The following is a 7,725-nucleotide window of genomic DNA, read 5'->3' as shown; positions in this document are numbered from 1 at the left end:
TTCCTTTCGGATCCGGCTGCCCCCCATCCACAGCAGCATCTTCTCTGATTCAAGCCGGGCGGCTGCACATAATCGTTCCTTTGTGTCCCCACTGAGTGTCTTTTTTTACTTTCTTTCAGAAAACAGAGGGATGAGGACATGAGTAATGGGGACAGATGCAAATGTGGACAAGGCAAGTGATTTGGACTTTTTTGTCCGCGGTGCAGTGATACAGTAGCATTCATTGTTGATCTGAGTGGTGGAACTCGAGTTTCTTTCTTCTTTTTCTTTTTTTTCAATTAAAAATAACCAGATTGGGTCATACACAAAAATCAACTCACGTTGCCATGCTCCCTTTCGGACAGATGCAAATGTGGACAAGGCAAGTGATTTGGGCTTTTTTGTCGGCGGAGCAGTGATACAGTAGCATTCATTGTTGATCCGAGTGGTGGAACTTGAGTTTCTTTCTTCTTTTTCTTTTTTTTCAATTAAAAATAACCAGATTGGGTCATGCACAAAAATCAACTCACGTTGCCATGCTTTCTGTTTTTATTTCACAACAGTGAGATCTGAGCCGAAGTTAGAATTACAGGGTGTAGCTGTCTAAAAGTGAACTGGACCATACTTTTTGGGCCAGCAGACCAAAGACTGCAGATACATTTCCAGACACACAAACAGCTTAAAAATCGAAAGGTTTTAGAACCATGCTCTGCATCATGCTCTGCTGCAAAACAACAATGTCTTCAGCAAGAATTAAGCGAATGTGCAAAGTGTTCACATTATGGTTCAGCAAACAACCTGTCGTGGGACACAATCACATGCGCCAACTCATACTCAACTTATAGATTTGCTTCGACGCAAGTCATCACCAAAACCAAAACACATATGACATAGCGGTGATGAGCTCCTGCCATTTCTGACTTCACACCAAATGTTTGGAAACAAACAATCAAGCAGCCGTATTTATTTGATGGAACAAAGGTTCGGGTGTGTGAAAGTGTCTTTTGAATTGTTTTGTTGTGACCCAGAAAGAGCTACGGTCCGACATTACAATGCTCTATTGTTTGTGGGCCAAGTCTCCGCTTCCTGCATCCACACATAACATCGAGAACTGTCCAAACAAAACACAGGAGGGCCCATCTTTCATGCACTGTCTTCCTAAAACCATCTTGCCACATACGTACAGTCATCAATCATCACCATCGTCATTATCCAACTATTCGGTCTCACTATCTGATGAATTGCCACCGGCTTTACATCTGGATTTCATGAGAACGCAAATGTGAACTGAAGCTATTTGCCGATGCAGGAGCCGGTTCCCTTAAACCCAAGTGGAAATGATTCCAAGTGATGAAGAGCGCTGCTGTGGATTCAGCACAAAAGTCATTATTAAACCTCTTTTTTTTTTTTTTTCTTACTCCCGGAGAACTGAACTTTCGAAACGAGTTTCAGTGTCTGGAAGGAGTTGAAGCTTCTTGGCATCTTGCATGATTTGTGAGAGAAATTTCCTGTGAAAACCCTCAGTCAGACGTTCCTCATCCTGTTTAAGGAGAAGTCTGTCCCCTTCCACCTCCTTCTCTGTCCTCCTTAAGCTTCATCTTTTGACCTCTCTGGCAACGATATCAACGTTGGAGAACTGCTTTCTTCCAAACACAAGTCGAACGTGCATGAAACGCTAAGCCATCAACTGAGAGACCAACTGCATCTCCCTCCTCTTGTCTGGTGGTCCGCCTGCCTCCCTTCGCATTGGCCCTTCTTCACAGAGGGCCCGAGATGTTGCAGCTGCTGTCGCCAGATTGAAATGACTCACAAATATTTCCTCTTTTCTCTTCTCAAGGCCCAAACCCACTCAACTGCATCTCCTGTTTTTTAATGTCCACACCGCATCTCTCTTATCTCACGCCTTGGTCATTTTGGAATATCTTGGGTCTCATCACATCATATTTGTAATCATAATCATATTTAAATCTTCCGCTTGACATGGGGGCGGCCAGCGGGGGTGGCCGGAGAGCCAAGTAGCTCCATCCCTGATGTTCCAAAGATTAGAGAGGACCTTTACGGTAACAAAATGATTCGGAACACATTTCGGCCACTACTGACGCATTAACAACTAGCAGATGTACCTAAAGTTGTGTTGGAAACACAGGCACACACACACACGCAAACACGCACACACATACAGCGTTGTAGCATGGGCATAAAAGATCGCATAAATCTCAGGAATGGTGATGACTGGAGGAAAACAAGGGTCATGACGCAGATGGGAGTTTTCAAAAGAGGTCAATGTCATGGGGCTGAATGGAGGTCAAGGGTGACAACATGGCGGATGTTTTCCTTACAAAAAAATGAATTCAAATGCAACTACTGTCTTACTGAAAATCTCAGAGAGAACTCATGAGGTAACATATTCCTAATCATTTTCATCCCACCCCCGACTTTCTCTGACTCCTCCCCCTCTTCCTCTCCATCGCTCTCTTTCCACTTGCCACCGGCATAGCCGACGTGCAGCTGCTCTGTACTGATGCAAACTTCATGTGCATACGGGAATACAGACAAGCCAAAGGACGAGCAAAGTGAAAATAGGAGAAATTGCATTCTTCGTGAAGGATTTTTTTTTTTTTTTGTATCCCGTAGGTAAGAAAATGCAGGAAAGCAATGCATGCAAGATGTTTCCAGCATCATTTAATAACAACCACTAATGGCAAATGCAAGATGGTGGTGGAGTTACTATAAAAATAAAATATAGAATTTGTAGAGCTACTTTAAAACAAATGCTTTTGTATGTTTACCTCTTCTTTGGTAATTTGGCATGCAAGTGCGAAAAGGTCAAGGGCCCTAGTACCGTACTCTGTGGAGACAAATTGCCTCTTATTCTTATAAAGGCAGTACAAGCCAGAGATTGGAACCGATCGCAATTGCTGCGTGCTCATGTTTAACTGTGTGCAAAGTTCATAGTTGAAGCCTGATGAAATCTCCTTTTTGGGAAAGTGTGTGTTCTCACAGACTGCGGGGAAGTAAAAGTAATGCCATCCGTCACAAATGAATACCTTCAAACGAAGCTCAAGTGAGTTAATTGCAACGCTAAAGGTTGTCGAGTGCATGGGCATCAATTACGCAGACGTTTCAAACACGACTTAGTTTGACAGCAACGTTCGTCGACACAGTCGCTTTCGGGTTTCAGGAACTACGCGCCGGTGTTTGTTTGCTCGGTGGGCATTTGGAGAAGCATTTATTTATATGCGCTTTGTTCGGCCACGCTATTGAAATGTTGTATGTGTTTGCAGTTCACTGTGGCTTGGCCTTTTTTCCGCTCATTTCTGTTGACTGAAGTCGCTTGTTTTAAAAAAAAAAAAAAAACGTTTCTAAACCACTGAGGGATGGCAAAGATTAAAGAGATCACGAAGATTGATGAGGGTACTTCGTCTCCTGCTTTCATGCATTCAGTTGTCATTTTTCTTCAAAATGTTATCATCAAACAACTTGACGCATTCACATCATCATCTATCAAGCTCTGCTTTCAGTGACCTTTTGTGTGTTTGTTTGCTCGGTTATTCACCAGCGGTTTTGGGAAACTTTGTCCAGCCCATTCAGTTTGGTTGCCATTCCAGATAAAGGATTTTTTTTCCCTACACTGTTGTCGTTAGATGAGGACCCTTGCAACATTTGATTGACATGTATTAGATGAGCAATGCATGAATCGTGATGAAAAATACAGGCAATTGGGACAATCGCACCCTGAGCTATTCGCACTCCTGCTGATGACTTTGTGGCTCACTAGCAAAACGTGTTTCTTTCACAGGACGTAATCATATGGGAATATTCAATACGGCAATCCCTCGCGATATCGCAAATTCATGCCCTCGCATTGGGGAAAGGAGAGCTACAGAAAAAACACGTGAGCGCACTCATGTACAAACTGCTGTTGGTCACTGCTCACGAGCAGACATTCACACGCAGACTCACCCACGTCACGTGCCACTCCACTGGGCCCCGCCTCTTAAAGACATACATCTAACACACAGACACGACAATATAAGCACAGTATTTGTGTGTCTTTTTCATGAATGTAACTTGACTAAAGATTTGTAAGCATGTGTGAGGGGTAAAAACATTTTTTAGTTTTGCATTTGGTTTCTCAATATTGTGGATTTTTAGCTATCGTGGGTGGATATGTTGCTGATTTTACTGTGCTCTATATTCATATGACTGCAGTAACCTCGGAGAATAAGACGTTTGATACGTGGTGCTCTAAACCAACCCATGAAGATGTAGTAGGCCAGGAAATGTTTTGCCACGTTTATCCTTGTAAAATGAGCGCTTGTGATATTTTGGATCCATGCATAGTGATCAGGGTTTTCTGACCTCAACCATATTTAGCTGGTGCTGCACAGTAAAAGGACCAGTGGCCCTCTGGTCCAGCGGAGGGACGCAACATTTGATGTCTGAGCCACTGGGATGAAACTTGCTCATCCTCTACTTTGGAGCCCAATGGCACCAGATTCATACAGTCAATGTGCCAGGACGGGGAGGGGTTGGCCGGCCGTGATGCCCGGCCTGGAACTGCGGCGACCTTTTGGGAAAATTAACAGATTTTCCCTGAAATTCCCGATGGCCACTGAAGTAGCCCATCCCAGAAGAAGCAAGCCCAAAACATGACAATCAAGTCTTGTGTGATTCCGTCACTTCTTCCCTCTGTTGATGTTGTGCTTTACAGCTCTCAAAGATGTGTCTCTTGTTGTCGGCTGTTGTTTTCCTTGGTTTAGTCAATCTGGAAATAACATCTGAAATGTGTTTCTCTCATAATCTATTCTGACCGTTACAAAACTTTGTTTGTTTTGTCTCCGAATCTCCGGATGGTTTTATCTGATGGCTTTGAGAGATGACATCTGCTCTGCTTAGTATGTGAAATCGTTCAGGCAGTTTATGCGAAACAAGGTTGTTGGTGGAATTATAAATTACACATTGAGGAAGACTTACTGTTTTGTAATCGGATGATTGCGTGAAGGAAAACAGATTTTTAAGAATTCAAAGAGGAAACTTGGCAGCTGTCGTATTTGACAGCAGATGGCTAAAATACACCATTTGAGAATGAAAATGTTTGTATTGTTTTCTTCTCTGTATCTTATTTTTGAAAGAAAACAAACCACAGCAATTTAATGAGAGGCTCAGTGGATCTCATGATGAGGCTCGTTACAAAACCGACATCACCAATTCCATTACTCTATTCAGTGAAACAACCCAAGGTGTGTTTTTAAGCCCCGTTTGCATTGGTAATACTTTCACTCGGACAATATCACTTAAAGGAGCAGAAACGACTATTTTGTGCTACATTCTCGCCTTTGGTATTGCCGTGAGACCGCACAGACCACATCAACCAGATGCGTGATTTATTTTTTTCTTTATCAAAGTCATGTCTCGGATATTTTTGGCTGAGGTCTGCCCTCCTGAGTGATTTTCTAGTGAATTTGTAAAGGCATACCCAAATCATCTATTGGATCTTATTAGATGATGGAGGTGTAGCTAATGTTTTTAAGCTGGTCTGGGTGTGTTAAGCATCTTTTTTAAAAAGCAGGACTTCCTGTTATTTATTTATTCTTTTTTTATCCAGACTGTAGTGTTTGTCTCCCTTGCCAATGTTTACCTGCCTACTACCTTCGCATGCTACACTGGCCTTAATCTCACATGGATCAGAAGCAGCCGTGCAGGCAACAGCTCGAATCCATTTAGCCTCTCGATACAAATGTTCACATCGTTATAGCCGTGCCGACACATCTACTCGTCCCACGACTGCTTCACATCAACGGCAGCGAACGGCCGTTTTCCCTTTTGGAAATTTGGAACATCTGAAAAATGAGGGATTAGTTGAAGATTTACTAACGGTAATCCAAGGTCCGAGCAAGTGCCCAGCAAGAGTGGCACCTTGCTCGACGTGTTAAATCACGGCTTGAACTGGCCAGCAACTTGAGCTCCACTGACTTCCTCTCCCCGGTGGCATTAATCCAATACTCTGACCCGCAGCGGTCACGTGATTGCGGCTTACAACTCTTGTGCATCCAAAAAGAACGGACACGCACGCGGACAAAAACAAACGCACGCAGCACACCTGCGATGTTACTAAGTGATGCATTGCTCCAAATTATGCTCATTTACTTTTTTCTCATGACTAATTTTACCCATTACTTTTTGCAGTCAATCAGATTACAGTCATGTAACAAATAATACTCAATGACATCAAATGTACCTTCGTGGGGAGGTGATGTAACATATTGGTCGTGTCACGTCCATACCATACCACGGAAACAGCGATGGAGGAAGGAGGGAGATTTGCGTTTTCAGGCTGGAAGGAGAATAAAAACAGCAATGTTAAGATTTGTTGCATATTGTGCTGTCGACAGAGTGTTATCAAGCTTCAATAACCCGACGGCAAATTAAAAAAAAAAAAAAAAAGAAAGAAAAACACGGATTGTAACAGAGTATGCATTCCCACCAGACTGTGTGGCTGCCATTATAAGATTGAGAGTAAAAAAATACTTTATTTTATATTTAATTAAAAATGTATTAAAGTAAAAAAAAAAAAAAAACAATTTAAAAAAGCATTTTTGCTTTGTGCAATGCAAAAAAGACAAAGCTATAAATAACATTATGGTTGTTTCTTTTTTCTCTCTCTCTCTCTGCAAAATACTGTCCATAATAAAAGTTGAAAGCATTTTAACTGCTTCTTTAGTGTGGGAACCTTTTTTTTTCATCACAGGGGCAGGAAAGTACAAAGAAATTCTTGACACATGTTGCATCCTTTAGACGATAGGATGGGTGAAACTGTTCCAAGCATTCATCCTGACCATATGCTTGACATGCTGGGCGTGTTTTGTATTAGTTTGTCAATCTGCTCTTTGTTTATATTCCCTTTGTTGGCTGAATGAAAAGAGAGGAGCCCCTCGACCTGGAAACCACCAGAGAAGTAAGTGGATTGAAGACGGCAGAGAGCAAGTGAGGGAGTCACAGTTGGGGGGGGTGGTAGACAGAAGGGTTTAAGAGCTAATCCAACTCACGGTCAATCCCAAAGTAGCCTTATCTTTCTGCCAGGGAGACTCAGACAGAACAGTGACAGGATTGTCGCTTTTCTCGCATGTTTTTCAAAGTGGAGTCACCCATGCCAACTTTTTTTGTCTTCTTCTCAAAAGTGCCGGCGTTCCTGGGGTGTGAAGGAGTTCCGGGAAAGAGCGGACAAAGCGACTTGGTGACAAGGATGGCGCCGCGCACGGATAAACCTCTTCAGATGATGCATGACGCTGGGCCCACCCTGCTGGATGCGGAATGACTCACCCAAATTTCTCTCAGGAAGTGAAGACCTTTTGAAAACAAAGGACCCTCTGCCAGTAAGTGACGTGACCTTGGGCGAAGGTGCCGCGCGTTGAGGATGACTTGCTTGAAACCCGCATTGTGGAATAAATGGGTAGGAGTCGGATTAACAGATCAATGTAGCCGCCGTTAAATAAAGATGACGCAGGGAATAAATGAGCACATACAGTACAGTATAGTTAGCATACTTAGGTTCTTTGCTACTTCTTCCTCAAAAACTGTTGAGGTACTTTGTGCAAAGACGGGGAGCGCAAGTGGGTGGAGAAGCCAAAACTGAGGAGTACTGTTTTTTTTTACAAACAAAAAAGCCACGATAAATGGTCTTAAATTCACTTTTTTTTTTTTTTTTTTTTTTTTTGTGCAATTTAGAAAACGGGGGGGACCCCC

The 7,725-nt window shown here is 42.8% G+C and overlaps 1 protein-coding gene across 2 annotated transcripts in view; it reads left to right on the top strand.

Annotated features, from left to right (window-relative positions):
- Window positions 1-2,379: 2,379 nt before the first annotated feature.
- Window positions 2,380-7,725, top strand: part of cdc42ep1b (CDC42 effector protein (Rho GTPase binding) 1b) — a 9,036-nt gene continuing 3,690 nt past the window's right edge. Inside the window, exons 1-2 of one of the 2 annotated variants that reach the window (XM_019870995.1) lie at window positions 2,380-2,613; window positions 7,161-7,432. The gene's annotated coding sequence lies outside the window, so the exon portion shown is untranslated. The remainder of the gene's footprint in view (window positions 2,614-7,160; window positions 7,433-7,725) is intronic. The other variant, XM_019870994.1, reaches the window with a different exon arrangement.

The sequence above is a fragment of the Hippocampus comes genome, unplaced genomic scaffold (assembly GCF_001891065.2).
Source record: "Hippocampus comes isolate QL1 unplaced genomic scaffold, H_comes_QL1_v1.1 scaffold343, whole genome shotgun sequence".
Lineage (NCBI taxonomy): Eukaryota > Metazoa > Chordata > Actinopteri > Syngnathiformes > Syngnathidae > Hippocampus > Hippocampus comes.
This window is presented reverse-complemented; position numbering and strand designations above follow the sequence as displayed.